The 13,102-nt window shown below is 43.3% G+C and overlaps 1 protein-coding gene across 2 annotated transcripts in view; it reads right to left on the reverse strand.

Moving 5' to 3' along the window:
• Window positions 1-13,102, reverse strand: part of colec12 (collectin sub-family member 12) — a 75,626-nt gene that overhangs the window by 20,996 nt on the left and 41,528 nt on the right. The window lies entirely within an intron of this gene.

Consider the following 13,102-nt stretch of genomic DNA (forward strand, 5'->3'; position numbering starts at 1 on the left):
ACCATCACCACATTTGTTTGGGGAACCAAGTTAGCATTGCTTCGATGTCAGCTGTTAGCTCATGTAGATGATCATTAGCCTCTCAGACAGCAACATCACTTTGCAAAACACTAAGTGTGGGCACATAGATGAACCACTACCCAAGTCAATGCGCTCGCACCAGTGTTTGTAGATACTTGCCAAACCGAGATATTAGCCGCTAGCTCCGGAGTGGCGTTAGCAGCGTGCGAGCATGCGGCTAACTGTGGCAAACTGTCAAACATATAACTTAAATAACTTTCATACATATGCATGTCAAAACACCTTAAGAACAAAAAATAGCAGTTTCTGAAAAGTATTTTTCGAAAATATTAAGAAAAAAGAAAAGCAAAATGAACAAACCACAATAACAACAACAACAAAAAAAAAACATCAAATAAAACAAAGACTCACAAAGGGTTACAGAATTATGTCACAATCTGTAAATGTCAACATAAGCCTCCATTGTCCATATAAATAATCAATTTGAAGGGATTAACTACCGTTCCAGATAGCTCAATATTGGTCCTCATACAGCATGAAACTTCAGAGAATTTCCTGAAACTTCAGCTTTTCAATGTGTTGTATCCCAACAAACTCCCTGAGCCAGGTTTCAAACTGTGGCCCTGCTGTCTGCAGATTATTTCCAGCTGTGTTAACTTCTCATCAATTTCTTTCAATTGTGAGTTTGTTTTTCCCTGTGCAGTATCATATGAGATAACATGGCCTCTCATAACCACTTTAAAAATGTCCCATAAAATAGTCAGATGTGTCTGCTGTATCATTAGTTTGCATAAAATCCCCCCCCCCCCCAAAAATTTGAACTTTTCAGTGTTCCACTTTGTGTTAAAGGATGAATTAATAGTAGACCACTTCCTAACTAGTAAATTCAGTCATTCAGCATATGGATGATATTATTATTTGTTCACCAAAGGATGCTCAATCAGTCGCCAAAGTTTTTGCTAAAGTCTTTGTGCACGTTTTGTGCCAGCAAGTAACCATTAGATGGCGACTTCCGGATCAAGTGTCCTCAGATAATGGGAAGAGTGTTGGTGAATAAAATTGTGAAGCAAAATAATAATGATAATGAAGCTGAAACTGAAGCTGATTTTTCGACAATTGGAAATCAAGCTGTCTTGGTTCTGTGTAGGATCGGCAAAGTCAGGGGATTTGGAAGAAAACAATGGAATCTTCAAAACCCTGTACACTCTGAACAATCAATTAACCAGTTTTCCAATGTATATATCAGAAATATGTTTCTTGTTGTCAAACGGTTCATTCTAATACATGTTGCTCTGATAATATGAATAAAGGGGATTCAATGACTTAACATGAATAGTGTGACATGATGAAATTAAATTAACTCAACATATTGTTTCGGTGAGTGTGAAAATGACTGAGAATTATGTTTTTGGTGTATTGTTACGAAGATGACTGTTGTGAATCAAATGTGACAATTTTTAGATCTGATGATGATGATGCCAAAAGACGACTGACATTGATTATGACAAAGACGACGTAGTGATAGAGGGTGAATTAGTGGAGACCCATCCATTCACTCTCATTAAAATTTTTGCGCTAATTATAATATCACTTTGTTATTTTAACACCATACCTATAGTGGGATGTTATCAAGGGGGGTAGTTTTAATATTATGTATTCGCACATGCATTAATATTACACTTTGGCCACTTCAAGCCTCCCTCTATATATTCAAAAATATACCTCTCATCCTGTCATTATGAATACTTTATGAATCTGGTCACAATTTTAAAAACACTTCGGTTTAACAGATTTCTCTCATCTGGCCTCCATCTAAACAATCATCTTTTTGTCTCATCTGGATTAGACGACACCTTCACTTTGTAGAAAAGACTTGGCCTCTCCCAATTTAAAGACCTATATAGCAAGGGTGTTATCTCTACCTTCAGCCATGCCTCTTAAAAGTTCAAATTCTATGGGTCAAGTTGCTTTCGATATTTTCAAGTCCGACGTTTATACAAAATGTAAATCCAAACTTTCCTAATGCACCTCAACCTCCTGCTTTGGCTGACATTCTTCAAATCCTTCAATCTAAAAGGCTTCATCTCAACGAATCAATTCCAACATATCATGTCTTGGAGACGCCTTTCTCAGTGAAATTAAAGGGACATGGGAGGAGGAGCACCAGGATATAATTCTCGAGGAATCGTGGACTGAGGCTCAGAAAAGAGTTAATAGAACAACTCCATGTGCTTGGCTGGTTGTAATTCAGTGTAAAGTCTTACACCATACCCACCTCTCTCAGTCCAGGCTGGCCAGAATTTATCCTGAGCTGAATGAGAATTGTGACAGACGTCATATTGCTCCAGCAACATTATCACACATGTTCTGATCGTGTCCGTCCCTCTCGAATTATTGGTCAGCAGTTGTCAGAGTTCTCTCACAGGCACTATTCTTAAATCTACAACTGAATAATCTGCAACTATTCAGCAATCTTTGGAATAGTACCAACTGACCAGCAGAGTAGTGGTTAAAAAGATAAAAGCTGTGCTTGGAGGGACAACAGACCTCTTCTATTCCACCAGGAACCTAGTGATATCCTTCATCAACAAACTAAAAATCCTCCCTGACAAGATCCTGAAGTGATGTTGTACAACCAAAACAGCCTTCTCATTTATTCCTGAAAGAAAAGGAGGCTTGTTGCTTCCTTTAGAGCCTCCTTTAGCATAGCGACCACTGATACATCCTTTCGCAAAGGAGGCGAGCTCATGCTGCCCCACAATTCCTGCCCCACATTTAAACGCTCATTGGAGCATTCAGGGAAACTCACGATGTCTGAAAAAGGACGCAGATCATGTAAGTTACCAAAGCAATCATTTGCATTGAACAACTTTAAATCATCTAAAACCCAAATGCACTTTTAATAGTTCATTTTCAGAAACTTGTAGTTCTTTCCCCCACCACGGAAGAGGTCGCTAACTTGAGCCGCCATCACATTATTATGACGTCACTAAGTGAAAGTGCGGTCTGACTGCCACACTGACGTGATCGCCTTTCACTAACTACTTTAGGAAGCCTCCTAACACCTTTCCTGAACCTCATGACATCATCCAGGGGTTAAGATCATGTCCATAGATAAGGAAAGAGGAGGGACGTGCCCTGTGTGTCTCACCTTATGTTTCCAATCAACCAATGATCTTCTCCCTTCGTTACGAGTTCCACCTGTGTCCACCTTTTCCCCGGGCATTGAACCCCCTCTCCCTCGTTTGTCTTGTCAACACATCACCCCTCTTGTCTACATGTTGCTCCTGTGTCCCCTGGACGTTTTCTGCAATAAACCTGACTTCACGGAACTCTATGAGTTTGCGTTTTGAGTCCAGCTACAATCCCTGACAGGTGGTGGTGGTGGCAGCATTATATTGTATATGTTCTGTTTGAAAAAAAAAAAGAAATATTGCCTTTTCTTAATGCAATCTTCTTTCTGTACCCTGTTCTCAATAAAAAGATCATTAAAAAAATGTAGGCGTGAACAAAGCGGAGACGCATGGGGTAACGAACGCAGAAGTGGGCGGCAGTGGCCGGCTTCACCCGGCCCTCAACTCCACAGCCGTCGGAGTTGTTCTCTGTGTCACAGCACAAACTTTCCCCTTGTGAACAGCAGAGTCCAGCTCCTGCTGAATGTCCTCCTCTCCTGTTACTGAGAGGAATGTCTGTACCTCATTGAAAGGCCGCGATGTTGTGTTGTGCATCAACGTTTCAATAACCCAGTTAACAAAACAACCAGTGAGCGCAAAGCGGCTTGTGTAAACAATGGGAGGATTTACGCCGATGAATTATTGGAATATTGAGGGCAATATTGTGTGCAAGTCCAGAGTGATGGTCGTCAGTGGCACCTGCCGGAATCCTGTACGCACCATGCGTACAACTTTCTTTGAAGGTGTGAAAAAAAAAAGTTAAAGCCTGGGCTGCTGTTTCTGTACACCCTCCCCCCCGTGGACGAGTTCTCCGTTAACCCTTTGTCATCGGCCGAGCACTCAGGAACACCCACTGGGAGGGTGCCTACTATGAAATTCAACCGTGGTGGCGCCACTGACAATCATCTCGACCAATCAGCAGACGGCTGCGTTGTCGCTCCTCCTCACAGACCAGTTCCTCAGTGCGAGGTACCTCAACGGAAGGGTGATGAAAAACCGTATCTGGTGGTCATGGTCTTTTCTGTACCATCCACCATTTTGATGGGACCACACAAAAACCCGTCTCAGCACAAAAAGTGCATTGGACCATGGCTGGAATGGCACACTTAACATGCTGGTGGAATGTAGGGAGCAAGCTCTTTAAGCGTACATGGTTAAAGTCCCCTGCAACGATGTGCACAGCGTAAGGATACATGCTCTGTTGTCTACTCAGGCCATCATACAAGACCTGGGGCCTCATTTATAAAACTGTGCGTAGGATTGACGTCAAAATTGGCGTACGCACGAAACACAGAAAGTGCGTACGCACAAAAATATCCTGATTTATAAAACAGTGCGCACGCACGTCCTACGCCGATTTCCCTTTATAAATCACAATCCACTCTAAATGTGGCGCACCTGTGTGCGGGTCAGACCACGCCCATATTGGCCTATAAATATTCAGAGAAACGCCTCTCATGAATATTGATTCATGACTGAAAGCATGCCGAAAGCAGAAAGAAAAGCCAAGAAACGCAATTTGACCCAGTGTGAGGTGGAAGTTCTGGTCGGGGAGGTGGAGAAGAGGAAGGCGATATTATTTGGTGGACACAGTGTTGGGGTCACCAACGCCAAAAAAGCTCTAGAGTGGCAGCATGTGGCGGATGGTGTCAATGCTGTGGCCTCAGAAGGTCGGAGTGTGGCTGAGGTGGAAAAAAGTGGTCAGACATCAAAGTAGACACAAAAAAGCGCCTGGCGTCACACTGGCAGAGCGTCTGTGCCCCGGGCGGGGGAACGGGCCACCCGGAGCTCACCCCACTGGAGGAAACACTGGCGGGGGTCATCGGGGAATCCCTCCTGAGTGGAGTGGTGACGGAGGTGGAGGGGGACACCCAGGCCCGCCCCTCCCTACACGCAGAACACGCGCTGTGCGTCGGGCCCCGCGATCCATGGGGGGCCACATTTTGCGCAAGTGAACTGAATTTCCCTCGGGATCAATAAAGTATCATCATTCTCTGCAAATGCGCAAAGGATGCGCTGCATTTTGCAGAGAGGCGCGTAGAACACCGCCACCAAGTCAGCCCGAGGCCGGGGAGAGAGAGAGAGAGAGAGAGAGAGAGAGAGAGAGAGACAGCTTCCAAACGTCAATACGATTCAGGAGCTAGCAAAAGAAAGAAACAGTCCAAACAAGAAGAGGCTCGTGCTTCACTTGAAGGTGGGATGTTGTTGAAATAAAAAAGATTGTTCCACTTTTGATCTATAAAGTTCTTGTTCCACTGTTGATAGAGGCTGTTCATTTGATTCGTTAGTAATTAAATGTATTGTTATTATTATTATTATTATTAGTAGTAGTAGTATTATTATTAGTATTATTAGTATTATTAGTATTATTATGTTATTGGAAGGGGGGCCCCAAAATAATATCCTGCTTAGGGCCCCCACTTGGCCAGGGGCGGCCCTGGGGACACCGCCGCCTGCCCTTCAGGAGCCCGATGGTGCGCTCCACAATACTATAGGTTCTAGGTCCTCTCCTCTGCGCCTTGTGTGTTAGGAAAAGGGGTGAGCAGCCACCGCTTGAGGGTTAGGGTTCTCCACTGTCGCCTGCAAGGTCGTGAACGGGTTAAACACTACTACAAAATTGCAAGTCTCAGGATTTCCACATGAATTCTCCGTACCTAGAAGCCACCCATCACGTACAGCCTCCAGTCTGCGCCCAACACTGCTATATGGGCTATATGATATAGGATATTACACTGCATTCATATCAGTGGAAACATAATACTGTTGTCTTACTACTGTCTTAATCATATGTTTCCCGTGTGCACTCCAGGGAGTATGTTTGTTTATTCATTGTAGAAATTTTATTTTTTACTATCCACTTCTTGCAAATAAACTATCCATATATGAGGTCATATAACTATTTATTTTACACGATCGGTTTCACACAGTTTCTCCCGTTTCTTTCTTCTGCCATCGGTGGCGCAGTTTCTCCTTCCCCCAGTTATGTGCGTACGCCTGGGTCAGAGTTGGCGTGGTGGACCCGTCTGGTTTTCCCGTCAAGTTCTCTTTTTATAAATCCCACGGTTTGCGTAGAGAGTGGCGTACGCATTCTTTTGTGCGTACGCAACGTTTATAAATGAGGCCCCTGGTAGCACACATCTGTTGGAATACAAACAACACATAGACACAGTTTCACTCACGAACTCCAACATAATTATCAAATACCACGATCCATGTAAAAATCAAGTCCTTTTGTTGTGGAGTCTGCTTTCATTTGTTGTCGTACAAATGAAAGCAGACGCCACAGATAATAACAATGTAAGGGTCAGTGGTTTTAAACTAAAGCCTAAAAAGTAGCTCCGTTTTCTATCAAGAGTAAGAAAAACTGAAAATATTTTATTTTTCAGGTTTAAAACTAGGGAAGCACCGATCCACATTTTTTCAATTTCGATCAGATCCCGGTGCCTGAATTTGGATACCTGCCGATACCGATACTATTCCGATACCAGAGCTTTATTTGTTTTAATATTATTATTGTCATTGTTGTTAATTTATTATGAGGCTGTAATAAACTCCTCTCTACAGTAAAGTAATAAATGTAGGAATGTTTGCATGTATTCTCTCAAAACACGACTTGAGGTTAGTACAAGGTCATAAAAGGAAGCAGTACAAACTATTTTTGTTCACTTTGAACAACGTGGGGGTCGGCGTGACGTCATCATCTCATAATAAACTTTATTAATCCCTGGGGAAATGTAGGAATGCAGCACAAACAGCAGTGTTTCCAGCTCTAATGCAGCACAAATGATTAGAACTATTTTAAGTGAGTTTTTCGTGGAGCTTCACGGAGTTGTGAATCGGCTGCTACAGCTAAGGAGCGAGCGTTTCACTGTTTTGATGCCATGGTCAGTGGCATTCTCCTCGGTGAGCTGGCATTTTAAAACAGTGACGCCTGGCTGTACAATGGCTTTGCAAAAGTTGCACGTCGCTGTGTTGCTTTGCAGTGTTTTGAGTGTGAAATACATCCAAACAGCGACATGTTGTCATGAAGTTGGACAGCACAATGCTACTACGCTAGCCTGTTCGCTGGCTGCAAACTGTGGAGTGGATTTCCTGACTCATTAGCCCATGTCATGTTGAGACCCGCCTCCGTTCAAGAAATCCATTCCACAGTTTGCAGCCAGCGACCCGAGCAGTGGATCGGATCGGCCCCATCCCTATTTAAAACTGTAACAGTCGGTCTGATGAATAAGTCAAGTCACACATTCTCACCTCCTCACACACAGCATCCTTCTGAAACTCCTAAGAATGAAGAAGTGGAGGAGAACAGTCTTTATCAGGCTGTTCTCTGCCACTCGACATTATGTGTAGGTCAATATTTCCCACCGTGGGGAAATGTCATACAGCTTGAGCAACATCTCCACCTGATTTCTCCCAAGAAAAACGTCACAAGGCTCGGCTCTGTTACCCAGAAGGGAGGGGGGGGGGGCGCGGCTACAGGAAAGGGACTGCTGGCGTGGGGTTGTATCCACTTTGGAGCCACAAATCTGTGCAAACATGATGTCTGACCATCTCAAAGAGGCCTGGGCACAGAAACGATGGCCACTGTTGTTCTTGCATGTACTTACAATCCCCCCTGCTGCACAGCACAAACTACTTAAAGGACAGAATCACTGCAAGAACAAGCAGCTGACCCGTGGTACAAACTCCTGAGGTCAGAGAACGAGCATTTGTTGTGTGTTCCTCATCTTTTCACATTCAGTGAACTTTAGGTTTTTATGCAGATAACTTTCTTCTCAATCAAGCTTTAACTAAGAAGCTTATATGGCTCTGATATGAGAGAGCAAATTGTTATTTGTTCAATGTCCACATTCATCTCTGGGATTAAATAACAGCTTGACTGAAATAGCTGCTGTTCTTTATAATAAAAAAATATAGAGATTTTATATACTGTATTAATCCCCAGAGAGGAAATTCCATTCTGCCGGTGGTCGGGCAGAAGGTGCTGTGCGGGGACGAACCGCGGACGCGATGCAAAGAGCTGTGTTCCAGCGCAGCGCTGCCGGAGTGGCGGCTCAGGCGTTTGAGCAGAAAGCTAAGGGCAATCTGTGTCCTGGTGCAACGCACCGGCGCGGCTCTGTGCCGCAGCCGGCCGGGGCGCACTCGGGTGTGGGGCAAGTCATCGAAGCTGGGGGCAATAAAATTAGAAAACATGTCACTTACATATTGCATTTTCACTGTCTTCATCATATTCATCCATTTGCACACAGGGATGGTGATGAACCCATGAAAGGTTCTCACCAAATCAATCCGGAGTAATGTGGGGATCAGTGGCTCTGACTCATGGACTACCTTCAGCTCAGTAGAACAACTTTGGAGTTGGAAGATGCTCAACACCACCCACAAAAACCACAAGACAAAAATAATCCTGACAAAACTCTACATTGGTATTGAATTTCTTTGTTTCATTAGTCAATGTGACTGCTTATTTTGGAAACCTTCCTGCACCATCAAAATGAAGGTCACACTGCACCAAAAATCAGCAATGAAAGTCTGCAGCCTCCACAGTAAACTTCTCCAGGGACAGAAAGTTCTTGACGATTTTCTCACAGTCAGTAGTGGACAAAACAAGTTGAGTTTGAACAGACGGAGATCATTGTTGCCTGTAGTTATTGAAACAACTTGTGTGCATTATTTCTCCGCAGAGAGAAAATGTGTCTGAGTCCCATCATGAAAGCATGTCAAAACATTCACAAGGTTAGCAAGTCAGGCGGGGGCTGCAGTGTTTCCCCTCGGGCTTCTCCAGCAAAGAGCCGCCAACTGGAATGTTAACAAATGAGCATTATCCAACACGGAAGTTACCACTGAGACAAACTATCCAGACATTACCTCGCTCGTTTTGCTGAGCTCGGCTAGCATGTTTAGGTTGTGTGTGTTTCAGTGGCCATTAACATGTTTATGACACTTTAAAATGGGCCTCAATCCCCTGCACATCTGGAGCTCATTACTGAGCCAAAAATCAAAGGACAGGGGCAAACATCTGATCCAATGTCTCTTCATACCGAGCAACAGAAGAATAACAGGAGCCTTAAAGAAGTTATCGTGGTCTTTACATTGACCTTTTGAGGTACTTTTAATGAGTGAGGCCATAGAATTTTTACAGTCGCAGGTCATTTTGTTTCTTAAAAAAATAGCAGGATGGCGTGCCCACTTTATAAACACACACACACACACACACACACACACACACACACACACACACACACACACACACACACACACACACACACACACACACACACACACACAATTGGCTCCAAATATGAAACAAAATTTCATAAACAAAAGACTTGTGTGCTGTGATAATTTAGCATCCCAATGATATTTAGGCAATTTTTATATCTTTTTCAGGTAAAATCAGAATAACATTTGTTGTGCTGAGGCTATTCATTTTTAACGACAGCAGGATTTCAGTTTCTGAAAATGTCATCCTAAGTGCAACAATTGCCAAATGGCTTCATCTAAACAGAAAAAAAACGACACTTCTGAAACATGTAGTTTCACACATGAGCTCTCCAGTTACTTTGTAACTTTACAAAGAGTAACAATGGAGGGCAATGGAATGTTTGTGCTGCTCACTCTTTTAGATTTAGCAGTTCTTCTCCAACAATGTGAACATTTCCTACTATTTTTTAAATTGTTTTAAAATCTGCATATGTGGAAACTAAATGGACCTATATGTGGAAGAAGGACTGAGAAACGGAGCTGGCAGGTTTACATTCCTACTGTTACATTTCAATGTTCTTACCTTCCATGTGCACAGCATTTAAAACCTTAAATATATAACTTTTTTGAAAAGAAAAACTTTACAAAAACACATTTTCATTTTAAGGCTAAAATGCTAATGCAATTCCTGGTTTCAGGGTTAATTCCTGCAGCACTTCAATCTTAAATAAAAAGAGAACAAAAAGTTTGGTAATTTTCAGGAGAGTCAAAGATCCGAAGAACTCTGAAAACACAACTGTGGAGGGATTTTTGTCCCACTGAATTAACAGCAACAACAACAAAGAAAGACCCAAAGACAACACACAGCACTAAAGTATTTCTGCAGATTAGAAAACTTCTGGGACAATGAAGTCTGCAGTGTGTTTCTTCCACAGTTCTATAGACACTGAGTCCCGCTGGACAATGCAGCATTGGCATAATGGCATATTAACACAGGGGCTTGTGTTCAATGAAGCAGTGAACACGGAAGGGATCAGATCTGGGGTCTGTGCTACAACACTGGATTGTCTTATATCAAGATAACTTCAAGGACAATTACGCTTAACGTCTAACCTGCTCCCGAGCTGGTTATGTTCTCGATCAGATCACAGTCAATGAGCGTAACAGCTCTGCCTCCTGACCAATCAGTGCTCTTGAGCCCCTCCTTGTTACATCAGAAAGGACAGCATGCATAATATGCTATTAATTCTTTCACATTATCTATATTTTCTTGCCTGTGACTAAAATGTCCTCCTAAATTGCACAGGATTAGTGTGTGAGGATTTTATTTCCTGGTCATTGGTCTCCTCTTGCTGCTTCAGGCTGTGCTTTCTCCTGATCCACACCTATGGTGTATGAGTGTAGCTCGCCCCTCTCTCACCATGCAGTGTGTATTGCGTGCAGTAATGTGTTAGTGCTCACGTTCAGGCTGTGGCTCCGTTCATTCAGATCACATGATTTTGATGGGGCTGGAAGCCCGAAGCCCCACTAACAATGTCATTTCGAAGCTCAGAGCTGATTGGGTTAGTATGCTAACGCTCACCCAGTGTTAGCATACAGCTAACACCAGAGGCCTGCAACCAGGGCCTTCACTCCTCAACTCCTCTGCTGACCCCACCACGAGGGTCAGACCTTCCCCTGGTCCAGAGACCAGCACCCAGAGTCTGATCTCCCATCAACCAGGAAAACCAACCAGTTCCTCCAGGACGGACCAGGGAAATGACGCCTCACAGAACTTCTTTGTGTTTTCCTCAACCAGCAGGAAAACCATCACAGACCTGAGCGACCAGCTCCTCAGTCTGGACAAAAGGAACAACCAGGAGCTGTAAAGAAGGACTCCTGAAACATCAACTTCATCTTCTTCTCCTCAGCCTGCAGAACCAGCAAGCACAGTTAGCAGGAGGTGCTAACTACAGGAGAAGACACCAGCTTCCCTCCAGCAGGACAACAACTGAACTCCTTCAAGGAAGTGGGAACAACAACTGGGCTGCTCAAAGCTGCCAGCTCATGCAGTTAAAACCAGACCACCTTCGCCGCTCGGACAAAAACTCTTTTCATTACTGAAACAGTTCAGAGAAATGTAGTTCTGAAAGCACTGGAGGCGAGAACTAAACTGTGCAGTTGAAAAGTTAATACTCTGCTTCACAGACACGTGGCTGCTGTGAGGGGGCGTGGCCTGCAAGTTCGGCAGCTTCTTATCAGTATAAACAGTCCTGCAGAAAAAGCCTTTTTTTTTTTACATCTGGCTGACGTCACTGCCAAAATGTCTTCTTGTTCTTATAGGTTCAAAAAGGGAGTATGCAGGGGCATTTCACATCTCTGTGTTTGCCTTCAGGCAGCGGTAACGCCACCCTGACAGCAGCAGAGCGATACGTTAGAGAGGTGCTAGTTTACCTCAGCTGGTTTTTTCTGCTTCTTTTCATTGTTATGATGTCATAAATGTCTGTTTCTTTTGAGAAACCTTCCTAATATGAAATGATGAAACTTCAGCTGAACTTAATGAGTGAATCAGTCAGACTTACAAACCCACATAGAGCTGAGAACTCAGCTGTTTGATGTGTCACACTACAATATTACTGCTTTGTTGATGCTGAAAATATATAATTCAAAGAGACAGTCAGAATTATGGAGCTTTTTATGGAGCTATATTTTCAGCTTGGGAGAGATTGGTATAAAATTCAGCAACATTTGTGCAAATTGAAATATTTCAGTTTAATTTTACAGTATTTTCCCAGAAAATATCTTTCCAAGTATATCAAAAATCACTTCTCTTGATGACTTCTTCCAGCTGGCTGGTGATGGACTGTGAAATGTTGACGGCCTAGCTAATCTGCAGATTCTGAGGAGCTGAGCTTCTGTTTTCTTGCAAACAAGAACCTAAAGACCGAGGGTACGTCCAAAAAGTTCCTCCTTTCTCCTTATCTATCGACTTTACCTTTACCCCGTGGATGACGTCAAGGGGCTTAGGAAAGGTGTTAGAAGGCTTTCTAAAGGAGTTAGTGAAAGGCAATCATGTTAGTGTGGCAGTCGGACCACACTTTCACTTCGTGACGTCATAATAATCCGACGGCGGTGCAAGTCTCCAAGTTTCTGGAAATGAACTACAAAAAGCGCATTTATGTTTTAGATGATTTAAAGTTGTTCAAGGCAGATTGTTGCTTTGGTAACTTAAATGATCTGCTCCCTTTTTCTGTCATCCTGAGTTTCCTTGAACGCTTCAATGAGTGGATCCCTTTAAATGTCACTGCAAGGAATTGTGGAGCAGCATGAGCTCACCTCCTTTGATAAAGGATGCATCAGTGCTATCCTATGCTAAAGGAGGTGCTAAAGGAAGCAACGAGCCTCCTTTCCAGTCCTCATCATGGCCGCTACATAAAACACTTCCGGGGTTAAGTGAAAGTAGATAGATAAGGAGATAGGAGGGACATTTCGGGCGTGCCCCTTTGGATGTCACCGGGTGATTATAAAAGGGCTATAGAAATAAAGTTGATTTGATTTAGTATTTGAAATACAATCCTGCTTCACAGAGTATTCCCAAGGCAGACCCTTAGTTTTGTTTATGAGGTGCACCTATTTCTGCCTGGATTACGATGTTGAACCCATCTGTCTTTTTCTAACCAAGTACAGATGGGATGAAAAACCAGGGCCTGTACTACAAACCATGA

This window comes from Blennius ocellaris, assembly GCF_963422515.1.
Source record: "Blennius ocellaris genome assembly, chromosome: 10".
Lineage (NCBI taxonomy): Eukaryota > Metazoa > Chordata > Actinopteri > Blenniiformes > Blenniidae > Blennius > Blennius ocellaris.